This window comes from Urocampus carinirostris, chromosome 5 (assembly GCF_059441175.1).
Source record: "Urocampus carinirostris isolate Australia breed hairy pipefish chromosome 5, RoL_Ucar_1.0, whole genome shotgun sequence".
Classification (NCBI taxonomy): Eukaryota; Metazoa; Chordata; class Actinopteri; order Syngnathiformes; family Syngnathidae; genus Urocampus; species Urocampus carinirostris.
The window spans coordinates 27,310,509-27,337,262 of NC_142353.1; the positions used below are offsets into that span (position 1 = coordinate 27,310,509).

The 26,754-nt window shown below is 36.5% G+C and overlaps 1 long non-coding RNA gene across 1 annotated transcript in view; it reads right to left on the reverse strand.

The window, feature by feature from the left end:
- The window catches only part of LOC148365907 (uncharacterized), a 57,927-nt gene that overhangs the window by 21,433 nt on the left and 9,740 nt on the right, over positions 1 to 26,754 (reverse strand). The window contains exon 2 of the long non-coding RNA XR_015850429.1: positions 14,327 to 14,401. This is a non-coding gene — a long non-coding RNA (uncharacterized LOC148365907). The remainder of the gene's footprint in view (positions 1 to 14,326; positions 14,402 to 26,754) is intronic.

A 26,754-nucleotide genomic window follows, 5' to 3' on the forward strand; every position in this document is an offset into this window, starting at 1 on the left:
GAAAGTGGCTTGAATGGGCGGGGGCAGGACTGTAGCACCATATGTCCAGTCGCTGAATATCAGTCGTCTGGCCTGCGGAGCGCCGCTGGACCACCATAACTTAGTTTGTCCCTAGCACAAAGTTTAGCTCCAAGCTTGGCTGGCTTCATTAGGACGCTATTCTCTGCAGCCAATGAAGCTCAACAGACCTCCAACAAAGGAGCTAATCACACCCACCGCTGCTACACTCTTTTTAGCCCCCTTCCTCCTTTCTTGCCTTATCTTTATTGAGGTTCTCACAAGTGAAGAAAAAAACTTATTTTCAATGCAGGAAGCAAAATAAGAGTTCCGTCAATGCCAACAATGATCCTGTCGGGTCAAAAATTAAAAAATTAAATGAGAATAATAATGTCACAAGAAAAAGCTGGACACAAGGCTCCAACAATTAGTCAACATTGTCAACAAGAATGGATTGTAGAAACAGTCGAAAATGAATTCAGTTTTTGACTTTTGTGGCCAGACATGTCTCTCCAACAGAGTGAGGGAACTTACATATTTAGAATCTCTGTTGAAAGTCGCTCGGGCAAAATAGCATATTTTTTTCGAGTTGTAACCTACAACATTAAGTCCATGTACTAAAACCAAAGTTTGGGAGCATTTTATCCTGGAGACAGCCAAGAAAAATACTACTTGTAACGTTTACAAAGCAGAACTTACGGGTCATGACAGCACCTCAGTAATGCATGAAGATTAGAAGACAGCAGTCGAATAGCTTAACGAAAGGGAGCCTGACTCGCCTCGATAAGTTTTAAGTCAATTTCAAGCCGATACTGTTTTGATGACATGCATTATACATTGCATGAGCGTATATTTTGCTATCAAAGAGAGCTTAAGTGGTATGCCAGACTTTGCCTGACAAACCTATTTTAAATTAAATGCATGCAGTCAAAAGAAAAAAACATCAGTTCTTAAAACATTAAAAACGATAAATGTCCTACGGTTGAGAATCTTTGAGTTCTTTTGTTACAGACTTTGCAGTTGACTACTGAATGCACATATTATTATTTTTTAAATATTCTTTTGCTGCTAGTAAACTCTTCTTGGTTTACAGGGATAGCAATGCTTACTTCTTAGTATATTATTTGTTTGCCTGTCCCTAAAAAAATTGAAAGAGGTTTATCAATAAATGTATGTCTCTACTGGCAAAGCAATGTGCCTAATTGGTTTTAGATGAGGAATTTTAATTTATTTTCTGTACACAAATCCGCAGTATGTTCAACAAAAGATGTATTTTTCATCGTATCAATTTGTCTTGTGTTTATTATCACTTTCCACATAAATTTAGCACGATGTGGATTTAGTTAAGAAGAAATCTGATTATATCACTAATTGTTTCAATAGTCAGTGACTGATCGAATATTAAAATACTGACTTACACACAATTAAAGCAAGGTGAAAGTAAGAGACAAAGAGAGATAAATTGAGAAACATAAAAAGACCAAGAGAAGGTGAGAAAAAAGAAGAGATTGTAAGAATGGGAGAAAGAGAAATAAAGAGATGGAGAAAGAGAAAAATAGAGAAAGACAAAGACAGTGCAGAAGAGAGGAAGAAAAAAGAGAGAAAAGGGGATAAAGAGAGAGCGAGAGAAAGAAGGAAATACATCTCCAGTTGTCTTTGGAGTGGCAGTTAGCTTTGGCAACATCAAGCAGACATATCCAAACCAGTAGCATATTATTTTCTTGCGCTTCTCTCAGTCTTGTCTCTCGGGCCGGATTCAAACCCATGGTAGGGTTGATTCTGCCCGCGGCGGCATTGTTTGACACCCCAGGCTGAGGCAATCAGAATACAGAACACAATGCAAACCAGTGAAGTGGGAAGACCGTGGAAAGTGAATTGTATTATAGTGAGGGTTCACTGTGATATATATTTACATATACTGTATATATACATACATAAATTACCTATATTAAACATTAACTGATTCCTAAAAAGGTCTTCCTTCACTATCTCCTTACTTTAATTCCTAAGCTTTAACTTAAATCACACCAAAGTAAACACAGTGCTCCATTTTAGCACTTAAGAATGAGTTTGTGTCATCCACGTTTTTCACCGTATAGATTGCTGCCATTACCCTGGGCTATTTTTCCAGATGACACACACAAAGAGGATACGACGCGGAACAAAACGGATAAAGACATTTCGCCTGAATGCAGCGTGAATTGCTGATGGGAACCACTAGAAAAATTGTCGGCATTAGTCCAACTTTAGTTGTCAGGGGCCGTTTTGCTTGGGAGGATTGGTCGGAATGGGGATAGGATTCTCATGGGCTACTCTAGATTCAATGCGATTAATACACGACTATAGACAGAATTACAATATTTATCCTACTTTTGAATCAACACTGGCAAAGAGTTATATGGATCGATGCAATTCTCATTCTGTTTGCTCTTGGAAAAATAAAACCATGCAGGCCAATGTATGAAATAGGAATGAAATCAAACAATTAAAAGAAAAATAAGAGCAGGTTTTAAGCTGCCCTAATTAAGAAACTAAATTAGTTTTTTTAATCAGAGTTAAAACTCTTAAGCAGGGGCCAGGAACCTTTTTGACCCAGATTTGTTTTGAGAGAGAGAGAGAGACACACCATATATTTTAAGACAAAATTCAACAAACCGCCAAATCCACTCTCTATACAAAAACTAATTTGTCAGCATATTTTATTTCACTGAGTGATGTTTGATGATTTGGTCAAATCTATAAAATAATAATTATGTCTGACATTATTATTGTTTTATAGATTTTTTCCTGTGTAGCCTGTGTCACAAATGAATAGAAATATACCACTTAAAATTTGTCTCCCTCTTGCAGTTGATTAAGAGTCATTTTTGTCCTAAATAATGTTTTTACAAAAAGGTGCGAGCAAAGTTCTTTGTAAAAATGTCACAAAATCCTGCAAACGAGAATACCAACGTATTTACAGTCAGTGCTGACAGCGCTGAGCACGCAGTGCCATGTGTATAGCTGCTTATTCCTACCGCTTATCTAATCAAAATGCCCTCGGTGCTTTTGCAAAAGCTTCTGGGTGTTTAAAAATTGTTATATGATTTTTCATCATAAATTCTCAACAATGAACATAGATTGTTAATGAGCTTCTAAATAAAGGATTATTTGGTGACTTACAGACAAAACGGGCTCTGTTGGTTCGACACCTCGACTATAAACTGTAAAAACTTTTGTCCTATATATACTGAACTGAAACAATCACGCAGTTGGCATCTTCTCGGCTTTTCGCGTTCTACATTTGGCTTGAAAGTGACAATGTATTTACTATTTGCACAAGGTCTATTTGAAGAAGGCGGGGCTTTTATAACACAGGGGACAGCGGAGAAAGCGGAAAATAAGCAAATGAGGGATGTGCCACAGTTTTGCATTGCAGATAAGTTCTTCAGGCAGAAGTTCAAGTTTGAGAGCCACAACTTCATGTCACAGTATATGAGATTGCTGCGTTCCAGGCAACAAACTGTACCCAGTGATTTTACAACCTAATAACAGTGAGAGCGGCAGTCAAACCCATCACTTCCCACCCGTGAACTCGTACTAGCTGATCTTCCATTTCTGGGGAAGGCCCAGCAGCAACTCCACTCCCTGTGGGTCCTTAAGGAGGACTACCTTGTAACAGAAGTTGCAGGTGTACTTCTACAAAGCAGCAGTCAAAAGCATTCTGGCACACGGCATCACCGTGTGTGTGCTAGGAGCATAGCAGTGGAAAGGAAAAACATACAGAGAGTAATCAAGACAGCCCAAAAGATCATAGTCTCCTCCTGTCAAGTCTAGAAGACAAGACCGCTTGGCATACTGTAGCAGAACCATTAACATAATAAAAGAAAATTCCCACCCAGCCACTAACTCTTTGACCTGTTGCCCCATGGTAGGCGCTACAGGTCCCTCAAAACTAGGACAAACCGGCTCAGAGACAGCTTCTTCCCAAGGGCCATCACAACCCTAAATGAACACACAAAATTGGGTTTGGCTTTTTGTTGTTACCAAATGGAACAGAAAAGAATGCATACTATTGCACGGAACTGTTGGGGAAAAAAAAAAAAAAATTAAAAAACAAAAAAAAAAATATATATATATATATATATATATATTTATTTATTTGTATACAGTATTTATTATTTTGCCTTTTCATCCTGATACTCTTATCTTTTTTTCGTCTTCAAAACCTTAATTTTAAATGTTTTACCCTGGAGTGCCATGACTAATCTAGTTGCATACAATGTTTCACAATGTTGATATCAATGACAATAAAGACAACTCTAATTCTAGTACCTATTCTACACATTTTTACAGCATTGGAAAGTGTCAAACGTTATTGTCCGATGTTTCTCTTCTCACAGAAATCATACTAAAACTAAAACACATTTCCCTCCCCCATCTTTATTAATTTGTAAACATTTTTGTAAAGGTGCCAGGGAGCCACTCGGCAGCGCTAAAGAGCCGCATGTGGCTCCTGAGCCGCAGGTTTGCTGACCCCCTCCCTATAGGAATAATGCATGAGATCCTTTTTATTTTTGTCACTTGCAGCTGTAAATGTGTATAAAAGAAAAACAACATGTAAAAATCCTAATTGCATAGGCGAGAACGACGCATTTGTCAGTCATTTTTATGCTGATGTATGTTTCTGCCTGCACACGTCACGTCCCATAACATGGAAAAATGACTCCGGTCCCACCTAATTGCGCATATTCATGATGTCGCATTTGCATAGAGCTGCTAGCGTAGCCGCGCTGGGCGCCGCAAACGCCATAGTGAAAGAGCTGTCAATGCACTGATTCACTACGTCTGCGCCACAAGCATCCGTTTGATAAGTCTCCCTCCGTGCCTCCATCTTTTTTTTTCTTTTATATGATCTGAGGCCATCACACAAGAGACTTTCCCCTTATTTCTTTCAGTCAGCCATAGCGCTACTGCCTGCAGCTTGCTCCATTTTATTCGGGATTTCAAATGAAGAAATTAGCTCCAGCCAGGATAGCCAGGATCGTTCGCTTGTGTTTAGCAGTGTTGTCGAAAGTTAAAGATTTAAAGCAGTGTTTCTCAACTGCTGTGTCAGGACCCAAAAGTGGGACGTGGCCCAGTTTTCAGTGCGTCGCGGTCCTTTGCCTTGAAAAAATAATGCTAAGAAAAAACACTGAGGGTCAATTACTCTTTAGCAGTATATGGCTATAATGCTATAATCTTTTCTTCCTGTCCAGTCAATCAGCGCTGTCCCAAAAGTGTTTAAGAGGGACCACATCTAATTTTATTGTGATTTTGTTTGTTTTATTCCCCTTTTCTTCTCGCAATAATGGGTTAGCGATAAAGGGAAGGAAAAGTGGCAAACCGTGACAACAACGATCAAGTGTAAGAAGGAAACAATTGCGAAATACGAAAATAATCTGCGGCTGCCATTGAAGTGCTGCTAGTTTAAAAATGTTATTTTTTTAAATCTTTTTCTCAGTACATTAATCTTTATTATCTGCATAAATAAATAATTAGTGATGTTTCAGGTCCAAGTTTTATTAATACTTTGGATGCAAGTTTCTTTCAGTATGTGGCTATTTAAATGCAGTTTTAGGTGGTCCCTTATATGCGAGTATATACAGTACTTAAAGTCGTTTTGGTTTTGCTGATCATTTTGTTTTTTGATAAAAGATGAATATATTCTTCTATCACTGCTTAAACTGCACAATCTTTTAATTCAATAAATTTGAGAATTGGAATTGTTTTCTTGATTTGGGTCACAGCTCGTCATTAGGGTGAAATGGTGGGACCTTAAGTCAGACTAGTTTAGAACCACTCCTCTAAAGCTTAAACTCAAATTTAAAGAACCTAATTCAGTTCTCAGGGTTAAAGCAGCCTAATGAATCGCTTCATTTTATTGTGGATTTTAAACAAAGAAATGAGCTATGGCCAGGATGGATGAGATTGTTTGGTTGTGTTTAGCAGTGCTGTTAAATGTTAAAGCTTTAAAGCTTAATGAGTTTGAGAATTAAAGCAGTTTGAGCAATTAACCCGACATTATTCAGGATTTCAAATATTGACCTGCATCGTTTTATTATTTTGAGAGCAAAGGGAATGAGAATTGCACTGATGCATTAACTCTTTGACAGTGTCAATCACAATTGAGGATAAATATAATATTCCTGTATACATGCTTGTATGAATTGGATTGAATCTCGATTAGCCGAGGCATGTGTATTGGAACACTGGTATGATGTTTTAGAAGTGACATATTAGATAATGAACATACCCATAAAGCAAATTTACTTTTAGCAATACAGTATATACATCCATCCATCCATCCATTATCTGCACCACTTATCTTCAGTAGGGCCGCGGGCGTGCTGGAGCCCATCCCAGCTATCTTCGGGCAGTGGGCATGGGACACCCTGAACTGGTTGCCAGCCAGTCGCAGGGCAGACAATTTGCTCGCTCATTCACACCAAGGGACAATTTGGACAAGTCAATTAACCTGACATGAATGTTTTTGGAATGTGGGAGGAAACCAGAGTGCCCGTAGGAAACCCACGCAAGCACGGGGAGAACATGCAAACTCCACACAGGAGGTTCGATCTCATGACCTCAGAACTGCGCAGTGGGTGTTATTGTGCTCACAACAATATATTCTCATATTGTTATTAATTACAAACAAAGTAAGTATTGATTGATAGATTGATTGGAAAAAAACAGGCCCGGGTTAAAACCGGTTGCAGTTGTGGCTGAGGGAAATCTGATTTGTACAGAACAACTATATATATATCACGTACAGTTTAAATTTTACTTTTGGGTGCAGGTTCTTGAGCATTTTTAGGCCTCGTCAACCTTGTGCCATCAGGGAAAAGGCTGCAGAGTATCAGAGTCAGAACCAGCAGGCTCAATGACAGCGTCTTTCATCAGACTTTCAGGAATCCAAACTGTCTTTCCCTGCTCTACCCCCTCCGACACCTCTGTCTTCTGCCAAATCAATGCAAAACTGCTTTATTTAGGTTCTGGCTATTCTTTGCCCATTTTTTATTTGAACCAAAGGTATATTCTATTCTATTCTATTTTTATATTCATCCTTTTTTTATTGTGACTTATATTTGTCATTTGTATTGTGCCTTATTTATTGCATGTTTGCATGTGGGGAAGAGGAAGTAACTTTATCTATGCTGTATGTTATGAACATATCATATTGAAAATAAGGTTCAGTGTAAGTTGAATACCAGGTAACCTAGAATCGTCCATCCAACACCAAGTTTTGGAGACATGTTTATCAAAACGGTATCACTTTTGTGTAATTGTTGACAAAAATCATGAAAATAATTGGGTTTGTGTTTCAAAATGTAGTATACATTAAGAAATAAGACCTTATCAGTACTGGTTTCCAGAAACATTGATTTATTCATTATTAGTTTCGGTATCAGTAGGAAAAAATAGTTGTCATGCACACCTAATAATTTCCTTTTTTTAAGGTGCAACTCCCGTAATGAGAAAGCGACTCTCCCCACCATGCATTCTTGTCGAATCCGACATACTTTTTTTTTTGCCTGATATTAAATTACTAAGCATTCATTTGTGTGCGTGTGTGTGCAAAATTCCATTCACACACACCTTTAAAAGAGTCGAACATACGAATGCTCAATAAGGACAGGCAGATGAGAAGAGGAACACTGACAAAAGCATCTATTAATAATTGGATCATATTTTGGCACACACGCGTGAATATATCAATGCGTGTGCACGTTCTGCACACACATTCAAGCCCTTCACAGGGAGCCAATTTATACATACTGTACTGAAGCTACCCTCAGCAACTATCAGCCCTCTTTGCCGTGCACCCCTCCCCGTACACACTAGGGAGGACATATCGCTCATAGCACCCGGGAAATTAACTTGACATTTGATGCAGACAGAAAATATATTTCAGAGTAGGGAGGAGGTGAGAAAGGGGCGAAAAAACAAAGTGTACCAAAGCAGAGACAGCATAAACCCATCTCCTGTTTGTCCTCCACCCCCCCACTTTAAGCTCAGCGATCTGCAATGCAGACAGACGGCACTGGGTGCCCACGGAAAATGAGCCTCATCTTTATTTTTTTCCGTGTCTTTCCTCATCTTTGTTTCAGTCTTTTTGTGACTCCAGCGTTCATTCCATTTTTGTATTCTGTTGTATTGAATCGAGCAGTCATGTCAAACATATGGCCCAGAGGTTGGATGACATAATCCAGGCTTAAATTTCTGTGTATATCAAAAAAGTCTTGCAAAGTTATGATTTTTAACCAAATTTTCCCTCATGGCAGTAAAGGATATACTCACAGCTTTAGTAGACCAAGCCTAGTAGTTTAATATGTAGTCCAGGGGAGCTCATTACATACGCTGTGATCTACCGGTGGATCACTGAGGTAGTACTGGTAGATCGCGGGAAAGTATTGAGTGCATTTGTTGGGACATGCTGCAACCTAACAATCAAATGCAACATTCCGGCATAGATAGACATCAATGTTGCTTAGCAGCAATAGCAAATTGGAGAGCTCCAAATTTTGTCGATGGATGGTGTAATTTATAAGTTATTTATTTTTAATGTTTATACTTTTGATATAACAGGCATTTAAAAATTAAGAATCCAAATTTAATACAATATTTGCATTTACAGTACACTTACATATTGTAAAATGTATGACGATGGAGTTTATCGATATGCCTCACAAATGAAGAAACTTTCAGTGACTTAAATTACTGTTTGGGTAAATATTGATTTTTGACCACAAATGTAAGTATTTGCCTCGTTTAAGTACAGGGTATAATTTTTTCAATCAATCAATCTGTTCGGCAGCATTACAGTGATACTTATTTCTTTCATGAGAATCATTGGACAAAAACATTGGCAAAGACCGACTTGAATTGAGTCATGGTGTTAACTATTGTACTAGGTATTATTATTTTGATTAAATGTATTTGACTTATTTAAGTATGCATTAAAAAAATTATGAGCATTAAATTCCACTAATTATGATTTTTTTTAAATGCTAGCTAGACTGCTCTTGAATCTCCATTATTTATTGGTGGGTAGAAAATTTTGACCCGTTCATTTTGTAAGTATAGTTTGCGTGCTGAAAAAGGGTACTAAAGTTGGCTGAATTTTAAGGTGAAATACCATTTACTGAAAAGCTAGTTAACCTAAAAAAAATTAAATTTTTAGTGATCCGGTCCGCCCTGAGAACCAAAAGTCTAGATTTGGCCCCAGAGCCAAACTGAGTTAGACATCCCTGGAGTAGAGTAATACTTACAGACGCGCTTATATTGTGCACAGTATGCAAATTATACAACACCACAAAATACCATAATTTCTGCACTATAAAGCACTGCGGATTATATAGCGCACACCAAAAACTAGTCTTTAATGATAAGACTAAAATGTAGGACATTCTGGATGTATTACAAATCAACTCAAATATTGCTGGCATTTTATTATTTTACTACTGTAATAATTTAATATTTTATTTCAAATTCAATCATAAGAATATCATCTTTATTATCGAATCATATATCACAACAAAAACAATAACACAATTAGAAACCATTGTTAAATTGTGTGTGTGTTTTTCGTTACTACAGTAAAAAAGGAAATGTGTATCAATTGCAGGGCACTTTTTAAAAATCTATATTTAATGTAAATTTAATTTTAGAACATAATTAAGTTCACAATGTACCTTAAATACTTTATTTTTAAACCTTTACTCCAATCACAACGAAACAGTAACTTTTTTTAAGTAATGCTTTAAATAAAATGTTCTCAATTATTTGAATTGTGTTCATAATTAATCTAATTTCACTAAATTTCTATAACTTTTTTCCATAATTATTATTTTATTAATAATTAATTAATAATTATTAATAATATTAAAGTTAAGTTTTGTGTGTGTTTGAATTTTTATGAATTCTTAAAAATACAATTATTTTCAATTGTCAGATATATTTGACTATTTTAAATGTAATTTTAATTTAATCTGGAAATTAAATTAATATATTTTTCCATTTTACTGTATTTTGAACTCATTATTTGTAATAAAAATAAAAATTATAATATTATGACTAATGTAATCGTAAATGTTTGTGTGTTTTAATTGTTTTATTAATTCCTAGGTATAAATTTGTATCAAATAGCAGACATTTTTATTATTTTAAATGTAATTTTAAATTACTTTTTATTCTATTTTTTTATTAATTTCTTCCTGTTTTGCTAATTGTAACCCCCCTTTCTCTGGTAAAAATATGTAAAAAATAATTTTAAAGCCTAGCAAAAAAGACCCCTATTTGGCAGATGACAGAGGACTGTTACTATTCGGATTTGTTTTCATAACTTATGAAAAATATCACAAAACCATCATCCAGTATTGGCCATGTCAGACAAATTAGGTAAGTATTACTTTTGTATTATATTTTATTTAACTAGAAATACAGGATAAAATATAGTGAAACAAAAATTTATACAAAAACAAGCAAAATTATATACACAGTGTATGATATTGGTTATTGATGTTGTAACACGGCTATCACCAATCCCTAAAAGTTAATATCTTGCCTACAAACAAAAAACCCTTATTCTTATTAATTTGTCTTTTTTCCTTCCTGGAGTGACATATGTAATGGGGCTGTAAACGACTACATAGTAATCCGTGACAATAAAGGCAATTCTTTTCTATTCCATTCTAATTTATTCCAAACAATGAGGCTAAAGATGCTTTAAAAAGATCAGCACGGCATCTGTAGTCTCAATGACCGCTGCTTTTGCTCCCTCACATATCAAAGTGTGTGTATAATTTAAAGTCTCGATATTACACAACTCGTGCTTGTGCATAATCTGATAAGATTAATGATCACATCCGCCAAGGAGACTAATAACACAGACCGCAATTAATGCATCATTATGTGCTGCTGGATTTGAAAAAAAGCGGGTGTATGGGGTGGATCGATCTAAGGAAAAATTCAGCTCGTTAGACATTCGGAAATATTCACGTCATTATGCATAATGTCTTTTTTAGAACTGCACCCACCTTTGTGTGTGTGTGTGTGTGTGTGTGTACGTACGTGTGTTTAAAACAAAGTGTGGTTACCCACAGTCTTTGGTAGCTAGTTGTGGGTGTGATGATATCGCCAACAAATGTACATTTTTGGAACCCTTCTAGATATATATTTGTACCTATTAGGTATATTTATTCATTCATTTTGGGTCCCTCCTCATCAACATCATCTAACTCATTGGCCATCACCTGACTGAAGGAAAAAAGATAGTATAGAGAGGCAATATTCACAAGGTAGTGCTTGTACAGTGGCTTGCAATGATGGATGCTCTTAATCTTATTGTATTAATGTATAGTGACAAAAAGGGTATTCTGTTCTATTCTAAAGAAATGAAGGTGTAATATTTTAGAGTGTGTGTGCATGTGTGTAAATATTCATAGAGACAAGATGCTCATAAAAAAGGCACCCAGGCTGTTTTTTTTTTTTTTATATGAATGTTATATTGCAAAAATGCAGGGCTTTACGGGCATCATTTTTGCGCTTTGTATTTTACAATCGGCGCTCTCAACATAAAGCGTCATCTGCAAGATTCTTTTAGACGTGTTTTCAATGTCTTAGATCAGTGGTTCCCGACTGGTCTGACCCATTTTTCCACCCTAATTGCAAGCTGCGGCCTAAATTGAAAAAAAAAAAAAAAAATCCGCTTCTCGAACTAATTGTATGCAAAAATTATGAAGTTCAAAGCAGAGATAGTATAATCTATTCACGTTTAAAAAAAAAATGACCAGCCAAACCAAAACGACTTGAAGTAATAACATTAACTTTAACGCGCTAGGGACAGTGTATTATATTTGACCGCCGGATGTCGCTGTATTATGTTGTGCAACCGAAAACACGTGCTAAATAGCCCAAGGAAGAACACAAATTGCGGGAATTTAAAGTGACCGATCCGCACTCTTTTTCTTCTAATCTTTTTGCCTTTGAATTGTTTCTGTTTTTTGGGGTTACCTGTCGCAGAAAGACAGCAAATGTGTGAGAAAAAAAAGAAAAGAAAAACAAAAAGAAAACAAGAAGAGATTAAAAAAAAGAAAAAAGAAAGGAAAAAAAGGGTTTTCGTCGCAGCAAGACGGCTGGCAATCACGTCAGCTCTCTCTAGATGAGCCTCATGTTACGTCAAAAGAATGGAAATTTTCGAAAAATATCTATGTTTATACAATAGTTTGTGTATTTTTCTTATTATTCAAATAAATATTGTTTTCTTTAATAAAATCAAGTTTTTTCTTACAATAGGAGGCGCTAAATAATACACAATGTCCCTTTTTTGCAAAACAAAATGCATGATTTCAGTGGCTTTATCTTCAAGGTATCTTTGTTTACCCGTGCTCAATATATGTGAACAAACCATATTTTTTCTGTACTGTGAAATGGGGTGTCTTGACTTGCATTTGAAGCAGATTACTGCCATCAACTGTTAAGGAGTTTAATTGACCCTCACTTATTTTTTTCTAGCATTATTCCGCTAAGACAAAGACCAGAGACCCACTGAAAACAGGTCTGTGACCCACTTTAATGTCCCGACCCACCAGTTGAGAAACACCGTCTTAGACTACATAGAGAGAACTATATACAGATCAAAAATCAGCATATTTAATAAACGGGTCATTATAGAGGACATTTTGTCCTCCACTTTGTGTACAAAGGCACGAGACATCCTTCTCTGCAAGCTCCACCCACTCCCCCTCCTCGTTTTTCCCTTGCTGCTGGTGATTTGCATTAATTTGCATGATTTCACAATATGCATATCCTTTGTTCTGTTTGTGTGGGGACGCACCAGAATCCTCCAACACGCCTACCCGGATGAAATACTTGCATTGAAAGACAGTGATTATTCGTTTACTGCTGTTGTGTCTGATTTAATTGAACGTTCTGGCTAATGCTATACGTGCAAACTTATGGAAGGAATCAGAAAATAGTGAATGGTCGAGGACGGCATCTTGCATCCGAGCGGAAAATATGGACCGTCCCGGCATAAAAAGAGACTATAAATAGGAGTAAATCATTTACACCTAAAAAGTGCTCGTGTGTGTATTCGAGATTTGACTTTTCTTGTTTCCCTCATTTCTCCTTAAGGGATCATTTCAGAGTAATGGTTATAGTTTCGACCCAGACTATTAAAGCCCAGTACATGCTGGCATGTGTTGTTGTTTTATGTTTTTTTTTAATCTTACAGCAATTAAGACATAAATACACAAAGCTGGCTATCTTACAGCATGGACTTACAAATAGCACATAAATACACAAAGCAAGCCTTTGATGCTTTCAAGCTAGCAGGGAAAAAAGAAAGGGAAACACATAATGTATGATTGTGACGTGTTATTTTTTTGTTCTATTTCATTATATTTTTTAATGTTTGAGCTTAAAGAAATAAAACCAAGCCAAATATTAAATTATACGAAATCAAATTCATTTTATGTTTTTTAGTTTGTGGCTCTGACAACCGGCTTAGGATGTCCCCTGCCCACTGCCTCAAGAACACTGGGATGGGCTCAAGCACGCCCGGGACCCTAACAAAAATAAGTGGTGCAGATGATGGAGGGATGGATGGATGGATAGTTTGTGGTTGCAACTTGGTAGGAAATTGAAATTGTTCAGCTTTTTTAAAGAGTGAAACCTGTACTGTATGATCGCTAATTGTTTAGTTACTATTAAATTGTAATTACATTTATTTCAATTTCATTGAAGGTTTAAAGTAAAACAAAATAAATTAAAATAAATTGTAAAAAAAACTAAATTGCATTAATTTTTCTATGGTTCCAATCTGACAGTAAATGGAGATAGTCATAAACTAACTAAAGTAAAAAAAAAAACATAAATATATAAAATAAAAACATTGTTTTGTTTTTTACTTTAATTGACTTCAAAAAGTAACAAAATAACTTGCTGCTTCGAGCAAAGAAAAATATTTCCTCGTACCAAAAGAGTCTTATAAAAGTAATTTGTCGGTGACATCAAAATTAACACTTCAACAATGATGGACTGAAAGCAAACTACGTCCTCCACAGGATATAAATGAGGCCGATTAGTGTTACGGCATGGATTTGCACAGCCGGAAGGAATGTTTTTGGAGAGTATCTTGCACACTTACATTACTGAGTGCATCTGTGTGTGTTATTATTCTCTTTTAAACATTTACATGAACTACCAAAGGCACTCAAGACACAATTGCGTCTACAAAGCTATGTCTTATAGTAATAATATACATATATATATATATCTATACATATAGAACGCAGTTTGAGCTTACCTCAGAAAGATCCAGTGAAAGGAAAATCACAAACAGAACGTCAACAGAGTCCGCTGTAGCTCCACTTTTTCATTTCTACGGAAATAAAACAAAAATATCAAATTAAAAGGAGAAAGTCTTTACAAGAGAGTAAGATCAATTTTATGAAGCGCTCCTGACAGAATACCCTTGTAGAAAGTCATCAACACAACCCAGAAAATAATCTATGGCCCTCTGCCCAGTCTGGAGTATATTATCAAAGACTTCTCGCACTTAGACCACCACCTCGTTGACCTGTTTTAGGGATGCTACAGGTCCCTAAAACAAGGACTAACAGGCTCAGAGAGTTTCTTCCCCTGACCAATAGTAAAAATATAGTATTCGTATAGTGTCAGTATACAATAGCATGACATGGTATGGTATTTTATTTTATGAGAGTCTCATTTCTTTTTGTTTATAAGAGGTCAATTTAATTGGATTACAGTTATACTCAATATCGGCACCATCAAATACAAAACCATAAATAATAAAACAAAAAAAATCAACGTGAGGGTCCTAGCAAAGAAATCACAGAGCAATGAGCAAATATGTTAATAATCGACAATTTCTGACTGTCATTTTAATCGTGAATATTTGTTCTTCCTCGTCAGTGTTAAATTCGATTGGTGGGCTAACTTCTCAATACATAGACCACCAGGTCACAGTGACCCCACCTTATGACAAGTTCACTTTACAGCGTGAATGAGATGTTTTTTTTCGAACACCATTTACAGCATTCTCACCACTATACGACAACAACAACGAATTCCTCACACAATCCTCCTTACTTTTTATTGAGTCCAAAATCTTGTTTCCTTCATAAAGACTTTGAGTGTTGGCAATACAATACTGTTTTTTTTGTACTGTACTTAAATGTTATGGGTCCCAAGGCTTGCCGTGACGCTAAATAGGGAAGTAAAACCATGATAACATGAAAACAAAACTTGCGATCATCAAGAAATATAAAGTGGGCTTCCGAATCGCTACCTTGACTATGTTGCATGGCGGTAACCAATCGATCATTTGGAATATTATTAAAAAAAAAGAAGCGGTAATACGTGTAAATAGAAGTCTATTTCTGTTCTAATAAGCCGTTGCCATCTCCTGCGCCCTCTGCATCCATCCACTACTCCAATGTACCGGCTTGATTGAAGTCAGACAAAAGATAAAGACAATTTCCTTTTTCCTTTACATGTATATTTATTCATTTTGTTATTTAATCATACACATAGGTAGCACAAATTCTAATGTTTTTATCTGGGGTGCCAGTGTTTTGGATCGAATTAGCTATCCATTACCATAGGTTTCTAACCTCTCCTATATACAATTTTCACTTTTCCACCTTAAAATGGATTTAAAGGGCGTTCCAAAAGTCTTAGGCACATTTGAAGTCCCCATATCTCCTTAACAACGAATGGTAGTAAGATGAAAGTTGAGCCATTTTAAAGCTTATTACATTTAGGTTTTTTTGTAAGGCTATTGATGTATTTATTTATTTTTTCTACCCATTAATGGAGTTCACTCAACCAGAAAAGCGGTTTTGTGTGCTTGCATATAAAAAATAAAAAAACTTAACCCTGGACTGTTGTTCAGCGTTCATTTTGGATAGATTCGGAAAGGAGCCACCAAAGAAGTACATAGTGAGCTTGCAATGTAAAGTCATAAGGAATGGCTGTTAAAGCCCAGCTAAAAGAACGTGACGCCCCTCTACTTCAAAAGATGTGATTGAACATGGAAAATTTGAGTGAGACTCTGGTAACTTCATCTTCCAACAGGATTGGCCGCCACCACACTGGAGCTTAAGGGTTGGACAGTTTCTGAACACAACAGACGGATGGATTGGACGGTCTGGGCAAAATGGTCATATTCGCATGTCCTGGCTGCCCACCTCTCAAACCATGCGATTTCTTTTTGTAGGGATTTGTGAAAGGATTAGGTCTATGTGCCCTCAATTCCAAGAGACGTGGATGAGCTGAAGGCACATCTAACAGAAACTGTTGCAACCATTGACAATGCTATGCTGGGACGCGTTTGGCAAGAATTTGAAAATTGGCTTGTGACCAAATAGTGCTTTCATCGAACATCTTTAAACATGCCGTGTATAAATTGAATCTTTCTGAATCAAACAGATGTTTTTATATCATTACTAGTTTCCAAGATATTCGATGTCAAAATGTGCCCAAGACCTTTGTCATATCTTGGAGTTCTACTGTATGTATATGTCCTACATCAGTTTTTTGTAACCCCCTCCCCCACTTCATTCCCTGCGTTCATTTTCATGCACTATGTGTGGCATACGTTTTCATCACGCCACCAAGAAAGCATCGGCGATAAATTCATAAACACACAAAGGAAGAAGCTGAAGTAAGACCGAACACCTGCAGAGATTATTAGTAAATGGAAGGTGGTCTTCAGCGCCTGATTATTTCTTATAAATTCCAGTTCTGCTTTGACATCCCCCGCTCCCAGTCTTATTTCCTTCCCGGTAACAGTCCATTAGCGAGCTGTGGGTTCAGACAAGCATCCGTTTAATTATCGTCTCTTTTGGGCGGAGTCGGAGCGCTAATACGCATGCAAAAGCTAACAACATGCACACGCGTCCACTTAATCACCAACGCCGAGGTCCGAGAAAATACAACCAAAGGAAGCGTGCCATGCTTATTACATGTAATAAAAAATAGAAGAAAAACAAGCGTCAGGATATTAGGTGGTCGTGCGCTTTATGCGGCGGTGGAAAATAATTTCACGCATCCTTCCTTCTTGGCGTGGTGCCTTAGGAGCACTTGAAGATGAAAGAAAATGCTAATGTCGTGTGTTTGTTTGTGGATGTGCATTGTGCCTAAGCTAGCGCTTTTAAGATCATTAATTTGTGTGTGTGTTTTGGTTTTCAAAGGCAAATTTACATTTAATACTGTCACTGGTATTTTTTTTTTTACCTTTGCATGATAACACAGATAATTTGCATTTTGTGAAAATACATGTTGTACCTAATACGATGTACATTAAATGCACCATATGTAAGCATTTAAATTTCCAATTTGACCATATTTCTACCTTGTTTTTACAGTAAGTTATGTAGTATAGTATAATACAGTATAATGTGGCGCAGTATGGTGTAGTGTAGCTCACTCTAGTTTAGTGTACCGTAGTATAGGTTGGGGTAGGGTAGTATAATATACTATAATATAGTATGGTATAACACAGTTGATTGGCAAGAACAACACAGGTCTACTCCCTGTGGGGACATGTTTATGTATTATGGTATTGTTTTGTAGAGCTGTTTTTGCACATATATTTTGTTCCCTTTTGTTAGCTCCTTCAATGCCATAACATAAATATGTTCTCAGGAGCATTGTCCCTGAGTACAAAAAAACAAAATTTTCTTGTTTTACTTAAAAATAATATTATGAAGGGTTTAGCGCTATCATCAGTAAGTAACACACCTCTGGGAATGATTTCAGAATGTAAATCTGGTGGTTTAGATGGTAAGAGTCGCTTTGATCAGATCTTTGTCCATACATAAAAGAAGCCAAACTTCCTAATTGCTTCCTTTTTCTTGTGAATGAGTGTGTGTAGGTGCCCCAGTATGGCGAATAGGCGCAGTGAATCAGTGTGGTAAGAGATGCGCTATATGGACAAATAGTAATTGGCAGTTAACTCTTCAACAGCGCTATTCCTTTCAAAAAAAGATAATGAAGTCCCCTCGTCATGGTCTGATCAGAGACTGGGATGACGTCTTGTGCACGTTCGCCGAACCATGGTCGCCAGACATTGTGGGAAAGTTCTTGCAAAGTTTATGCATTGTTCACACATCAGTTCAGTGTTTTTGCAATAATCTGTTTTTGTGTAACAAGGTTTGTACAGCTTAGGGCAAGTAAAATTCAAGACTTGAGATTTTTTTTAATACTTTCTTAAAATAAATGTAAGAGTAAGTTGTCAAAAAACACAATTGAAACAAACAAAACAAAAAAACACAAATATTTCTTGTACACAATACATCGTGCCACATACACATTACCTGGAACACCTTTTAGCCATGGTGAAAAACGTTTGTCGGACAGCCAAATGTCATGAAATGTACACTTTCCCATGGTTCAAAGTAAACATCTCTGTCCGAAGTTCCTATGTGTGTTGTGGGCAGACGTAAGACATGCATCTGCTCTGAAAGGCTCGACTGAAACCACATCACTGTTTTGATAGTCCAAGTCATGCAATGTTGCCACAAAAGTAAATGAGTGAATTATAAAGACAATTGATAAATGTTACTCGTATTAGTTCAAACAAATCTAAAACTTATTAATGAGTTCACATTTTAAAGACCTTTGAAAATTGGAAATTTTAAAGGCCTTATTTTTAGAATAGTGAATTCAATGCCTTTTAAGACTTTTCAAAGATCCGCGGGAATCCTGTGCAAGCAGAGTGCCCTTGTCTTCAGGGAAATGCAAAAAAAGCACCTGAAGCTTAGCAATGTTTAACTGTTGTTTGCTAAACAATGGTAAAAGCTATAAAATATAATTTTTTAAATAATATATGAGGGTTCAAACCTTCTTCGTATATGTCCTTTGCCTATATAGCTACAAAACAATTTTTTCTGTAGGCCTTCAAAAATTAGTCAAAATGGCAAATATTGGCTGGCACTGGCTTCCCAATTTGAGGAATAATATCTGGCATCGAATGAGTTAGGCATAGAAAAGGGCATCAAAAAAGCAGTGTTTATCTTAGCAATTCAAGACAACCAAATAGCCAGTGCAGAAACGCCGCTAATAATTGGGGACACGAATCTATGCAAATGAACGTCTCCTACAATTACATTTGAGTACGCCGCTTTTCAAAGCGCCATCGACAAAAAAAGGCGGACATTTTAGGTGTACCCCTCTCGCAAGCGCTTTAAGATGGTGGCACCTCGAGAAAAGCCGAGCTCTTCCTCGTCGTCGCCAACGGTACAAGGCCCCTTCTATTCCGTGCCCCCGTGTTATAAATATTTAATTCGTTGGCTCTCTAATAAGGATATTAAGGCGAGTACATCCCCGCTCGGGCGTATATGCATGACTCCTTTCTCATCAAATTTACATAAAAGGGCCAGATGCTAATGCGAGTGTAGCAACTCCTGCTCACTATTCTGTAAGCGCTGCCGCTAGCCTCTTCCCTGGTCTGGGTGGTCATATAATTTAAATGGTGAACACCATCATATATTTTTCAAATGCATGCCGAATGGAAGCTGGCCTCCATATATAGAACGGCTTTTTGGTTTTGTCGGTCCTTCGTCGGGTATTAAAATAGAATAGAATAAAATCCAAAACCTTTAGGGTCTTTGTTGTCATCGAATACAATAATTACCGTATCTAATTGTAATCAATGCCAATAAAGACTATTCTAATTTAATACAATTTTTTATTTTATCTTTTCTTTTAAGACTTTTGTCAGGGTTAGGGCTATTAGATCATAGGTAAATTTATTATTTTTTGTTTCTTTTTGTTGGGCAATATTGGGTTTTTGTTTTTGATTTGTTTTTTACCACTAGGAGCCGCTGAATAATACACACAGTCCCTTTAATATTCGTTTTTGATTCTCTTTTTGTCTTTTATTACTGTTTATTCTGGAGTGCCAAGTCTCATCCTGTTATAAACAATGTCAGTATGTTATGCGAGAGGTGCCCAGTTCGAGACCCGGTGGAACATTTGTGCACCAGGCACCAATACACACCACAGGAAATGGTGCCCCAGGACCTAGTGATCAAGGGAACCACACTTCACTCTGCTCTATTCTATTGCATTATATACCTAGGGGTATCTTTAAAATGCATGTTCAAATGATACATCATTTTTTATTGCCCTATTGATAAAATCTGTTTTGTTTTTTTTAACGAATGAAGGGTTGTTTTTTTTAACAGTAGGGGTCACACCGTACCTTCAACTTCGTTTTTAATTTGATCTTTTCTTTTAACTCTTTTATTACATGTTTATCTTGGAGTGCCCGGCATCCCTAGTGGTTTAGGGATCAATCAACCAACCACAACAAAGACTGTTCTATTCCGAATCGATTCAATTTTATTCTATTCCATTCTATTGTACTCTATCCTTTAATATTGTTATTAATTTTATATTTTCCTTTAAATCTTTTATTACATGTTTATTAAGGAGTGCCATGTCTCATCTTGTTAACAATACACACTACATTGCAATAGAATAGAAAAGAATAGAATAGTATAGGAGCCACGTCTCATTGATTTTCCAAGGACTACCACACAAACCCACTAAAACCCCTCATAAAATCTACCTCCAATACTCTGCCTTTCGATATAGTAACGATATTTAAAAACAACAAATGTAATCAGTACAGAGGTGCTCAAAATATTATTTTCACACTTAACTGTAAAGCAGCCTGACATTCATAGCTTCTGATATCTGCGCTCCAATGACTTTTGATTATGCAAATACTACTGCGTATGAATAAATTAGGATAATTGCAGCATAAAAGATGCTTCCCATCATACTTGCCCATGAAACTGCTTAAATAATATGTTTTTAAGCTGCTGCATTATTCATCCTGGTCTAATTACACAACAGTGGCAGACAAACATACTACAGACTTACCACAAACATTTTACTACAGAAATACTACAAAAATACATCTGCAGAAATACTGAAAAATGCTACAAAAATAAAACTATAGCAATGCTACTAAAATACTACAGAAATACTACAACAGTCCAACTGCAGAAATAGTAAAATAAATACAAGAAAATAAATAAAAATACAACTACAGTAATACTGCAAAACTTTCACACGTTTAGTGTTAAAAACGAGGACCTAACTTACTATTTTTCTTTAATTGTGAACATTTCAAAACCAATTTGATGAAACAAATAAATAAATATAACATGTTAATGTCTGCATGTATAATTATTTATAAATGAAAATATATTTTTTTATCCCAAATGCAGCTCGCGACTTCAAATAGTTGCCCTCCCCTGACTGAAACGATGAATGAGTACTAAACAAAGGAATAGTTGGTTGGTCAGATCCCTTAACCACTAGGGGCACCATTTCCTGTGGTGTGTCTTGGGCAAGTACAGCCTTGTGGCGCCCATCCCTCTCCAGGCCATATTAGTTATGAAATGAATTGTCTGGATATAGCTAATAAAACAAATAAAATATTGATACAAATTTGAGGTTTGCTTCATGCCCTTAAATCAGTGGTCCTGAAATAGTGGGGCTGCGAGGCTTTGTCAAAAAGGCACGCGTTAGACCCTAGGGACATTTTTTTTTAACTGTCCTACAATAATGTGTAATTTTACCTCCACAACACTAGGGGGCTATGGCACTCCCACTTCTTCTTAGCATGACAGAAAAAAATTGACAAGCACTGCTATGAATCAAGTGATTGGTCCGGCAGAGCTCAGCATCCAAAAAAAACTTAAGTGGCCATGCATGATGTCATTAATTGCTGCAGCACGAAATATTTCAAAGTCGTGCAAGGTCATTCAGTCTTTTGAGTAGACAGAACGATCCAAAACCCGATTTTATTGATACTGAGGAAGTACTTTTATCGGGTTGATACTATTTTCCGAAAATTGATACAATCTTCCCATTTTAACCATCACTATAACGTTTATTCTTAGGCCATTAAAAAGCATAAGCACCGAGACATTTTTTTGTCATCACACTTTTTTAAAGTCAGGACTGTCGCTTGGTGTGTAGTCTTCATATCACATCTTTTCATTTAGATATTATTGTATTTACTTGTCTATTATTTATGGACGATTTTATTAAATAATTTATTTCACTTATTCTATTTTATTTTTCAATTTTGAGGGAACAATTTCACTTTAATCCATCTATTCATTTAAATACATACATTATTTCAATCTCAAAATATCTGAAACAAAGACCTTTACTGGACAATGAGCCTTTAACATGTCACAAAGGCAAAGGACGTAACGTCATCGCCACAAGGTTTGTTTTTCAAGAAAAATAGGAAAGCCACAAGTGAATGCAACGCGCATTGTACGGTGTGATACTCAAAGTTCTAAAACAATATAGTTTCCCCCCAGTGATTCAGGATCGAGTATCGGTGTTGTCAAACACCGCTGCCCGTCAATGCCAAGGGCCAGACAATCTCTGAAGAGCGGGATGATGCTTTGCACCGAAAAACCACAGAGACCGGATGATAAAGGTGCTGTGTCTGAGTCAGATCAGGAGGTCTCTCCTGTTACTGGTAACCATGGAAATCTTTTTCATGAGGGGGAGCAAACCCCTACCCCAAAAACAGCCTGGAGAGGGATGGGCGCTGCCAGGCCCTACTTGCCCCAGACACACCATAGGCCGCCCCTACGGCACTGGGGTTAAAGGATCCGTGAATGCTACATAAAATGTGTTTTCATATAGTGCATGAACTACTATTTTTCTAGTACAGTATATTCTTTAGAACACAGACGCGGTAAATAAGATGTTTGCAAAGGTTTATAAATGATAAGTAGACCAGGGGCCACAAACACGGTGCCCCTCCCAATGCACCCCCCCCCCCCTTCTACTCTACTCAACCAGTTCAAGTCACGTTACACCAAAGGTAGATGAAATGGTAAATGGTCTGAAAATGTCATTTTTACTTTATATGTATATTTTTTATAATGTATTTTAATCCCATACACCATATGTCAAATATTGTGGCACACAAGAAGATTTTCTACAGCCGCTATTACGAGAATGATAGAAAATGGCAATTTTTTCTTCTTCTTGGAAGTCTATTAGCCCACTTGTGCTAAAATAGAGACTGGAGGCTACTGATGGTGGCTGAATAACAGTAGCTAGCTAGCTATCTAGAAAATTATACACCGGAAAATAATGTGATTGTGCTTATTTTAAGTAATGATCCCATATTTAGCTTTAGTATTTGTATTGTCTAGCATTTCTTTAGGGGCCGGCTTGCACAACATAAGCAACTAGCGGTGCTTTAGCAGCTGACATAGCAGACACTCTCGCTAGCTTTAGGATTCATTAGCTGCAGCTAGCATGATATTAACAACTATCAATACCAGCTTATTTCATTTAATGTTCATGTGATGCGAGTTTTCATATTAAGAAAATGTGTCTTTTTGTGCCTGTTGAAATTCAACATTACTGGCAGAGCCATTAGAAAACATTGCTTTATTTATCTGATTATATTTCAATATATTTTTTAGGTTTTAGTAGCGTCAACTAGCTTCAATAGACAAAATGCAGTTTTTAAAAAATTGTCAAATTTGGCTTTTGGACAAATTTCCATCCATTTAACTTTAATACCCTTGCTAAACAAGTGTATTACAAATAAGTAGTACTATACACAATTTTTTTATCTTAATTTTTTCATCTGGAGTACCGAGGGATTGGAACTAACTGTAGGTTTTTAACCCCTGCTATATGGCAATTTCTCTTACCTCAGAACAGATTAATACTGTATCCCGGCCTCATCTGTAATTCTATTAATTGCAACCTGGTAATAACGTAAGAATAACATAGTAACAGCATCTTAAGATGTCAATGTAGAAATGCATACCAATCGTAGCCCATGGAATGCGTCACTAACAAAAAAGTAGCTCTCAGCTTGGAAAATCTCAGTGACCCCTACAATGGAAACCGGCCAGCCATCGTAAAAAACCTGTACAAGGTGATCTCACCTACTGTTGCCGTGGTGACACCAACCAGAGAGGAGGAAAATCTCGCGCGTGCGAAGGAAAAATAGGACGGCAGGAATTCACATTGTCCCCTAATTGGTTACGCTTTTTTCCGAGCGTTTATTTTTAATTATTCAAAATGGCGACAAGAGAGACGACATGTCAACAACTCTGCTGATTTTTTTTCTAGTGTCCCCCTTTTCTGGCAGCTGCTATTGTTGAATTGTATTAGTGATGAAGAGCTAACTCAGACTATAGGGGTCATCTGCTCATCAATGGCGCTGGTGGCCTAGGTTGGCTCTTGCAGCAATGAATGCGCTGAATTCATTAGCCCTGCTGCACAGATGGTGTCTGGCTGCCTGTCTCAAGTTCAAGTTCATCTCCACGAGACACAAAAACACAAAATCACAAACTCCGACTGCTAGAAAAAACAGCGGGCTTAAAACCCAGACAGGCAGACATCATCAAGCAAAACTTAGCTTTTGCTTTGAGACAGCTTCTTCCCCAGGGCCATCACCTCCCTAAACAAGCGCACAAAGCTGTGAAAACATATCTTGCGACTAATTTAGGGTTTTTTCCTTTTTTTTTGTTGTTATTGCAAGAAACTGTGAAAATATATACCTTGCGACTTATTTGGGGGATTTTCGTTGCAGCCAAAAGTTATTGCATTTCTTTTCATTGCACTATTGTTACAATTTTCATTCATAAACATTGGACTATTATTACAAAGTAGGTTAGTCTCTAAGCACTACATCACTACAACTATTTGTACCGACAGTCATTTATTCTTTTTAAAGTCTTTATTTAGTGCTATGTCTAAACTAGCTGCTTAGTGTTTTCACAAATTCGATATCAATAAAAAAAACACAATTCGATTCTGTTGTCCCCTGTCCATTTTAGTTATAATTATGTACTTTCTTAATATATAAGTAATTCATTTATCTAGTCATAATCACGTAACTTCAATTTTGTGTATCTTAATAATATAATCTTACTTCTTTGAATACACAATAAAAGACCAGAAACAGCATTTTTTTAGTTCATTAGATGTCTAAACAAGAACGTTCCCGAGAAAAGAGTATCTTAAACCTTTATCATTGCCGAATTGAAGGACTTTTTAAGGACTTTAAAAACCAATTTTTCAATTTCTCCAGTACCTTTGAAAGAAGAAATCTGGTGTAAATTTGCAGATCCGCACATATATTTGTGACTTACACATGTTTTAAGCTTACCAAAACGAAATACTTTCAGATCTTGAGTAAAGGGAGGAATATATTTATGGATCTTCAAAATATGCTTGTAAATTTTCTCGAGACAAATCTCTCCCCACATAGGTGTTCGGTAAAATGATGTCAATATGTAGTTTACATGTTCAATTACTGGAAGTTCTTCCCATTATCATTTACCACTGAAAAATGCTACCCTATTGTTTTTGTACGGCCCATAGAATTGCCAATAATAAATAATACATAGAATTGCCCATAATAAATAATAATACACATTTCATAATGCCCTGTTTAGCTGTAGCACAAACCAATCCTCTTGGGCGCAACCTGTAGGGGGTGATGACCCTTTTTAGAACAATGCCATACAAACTAATGCCAGCTGCAGTTGCTCACAAGTGAAGAAATGCAGTGACAAAGCGAAGACACCAGGGAGCAATGTCTGCATAACTTTTAAGCGTTGAGAAAGGTGCATACAATTTCTAGCATTTAGAATTACTTTACCTAAAAATTAGATACCTTTCAAACATTGAAAGCAAAACATTATAAGTCAAGCATTTTAAAGGATTTAAAGCACAGGTTATAACCCTGTGAAAAGATCCCAATAAGTAAAGTCTAGCTTTTGTCTGTTTTAACAAAGTACAATTAATGTCCTCATCAAGGTTTGAGTGGCTTGAGGAAAACTAAAAATGACGTGTCGGTCATGACTAGAAGAGTTCTTCAATCAACTGTATGTTTTATTTATATAATTGCAATTAGCTTTTGGACTGCCCTTTTTGTAATAGAGTAATGTTAAAACCTGTCAGTTTTGCACAAGTTAACTGCTCCAAATACATAAGTAAAACATACAGTAAACGAATTATTATGCCTCCAACGTACTATTCTTAGAATCCGTTAATTGCTTTTGCATTCCAGGTTGTCCAAATTAAAGCGTCTCAACAGTAAATATTTGCCTTTTTAATTGTCTCTCACAATATAAGGCAGTTAATCAATCAGCAATTTTGGTCTTATCTTGAGTAACTCGTTTTTTTTTAATGGTGAGCCAAAATGGTTTAATTATCAATCGATTATTAACTGTTTCTGAAGGTCTCGTCAAATTTTATTTTTTCTTATGTGTGATTTTTGCCACATTTCTTGACACAACTACCGTGCCCTTTCATTGACGTAGACAGTCAAACGTGGTCACATAAAAAAATGAAAAAATAAATGACGTTTCCCAAAGCTTTTTGTGAGCCAGTGTCAAACACGGTAGGGGGCGCGGTAATAAGTCACAAATAATAAGCCATCATCAAGGAAAAAAAATCTATTCATATGCTTAGTGGGAGGACTCAAGCAAGGCTGTTACACATTATGTCCGACCTTTCACAATAGCGAGGGAGAGACCAGCCATATAAAAGGTTTTCACGTAAAAATATGCTTATTTTTTGATGAGGGAGGACATTCAAAATAGCTTTCGTGGTTTTGGAAAGGTTCCAGTCAGGCTGATAAGCGAAGGAGGGGGGCAATCCCCCCAAAATAAAATGAAATATATAAAG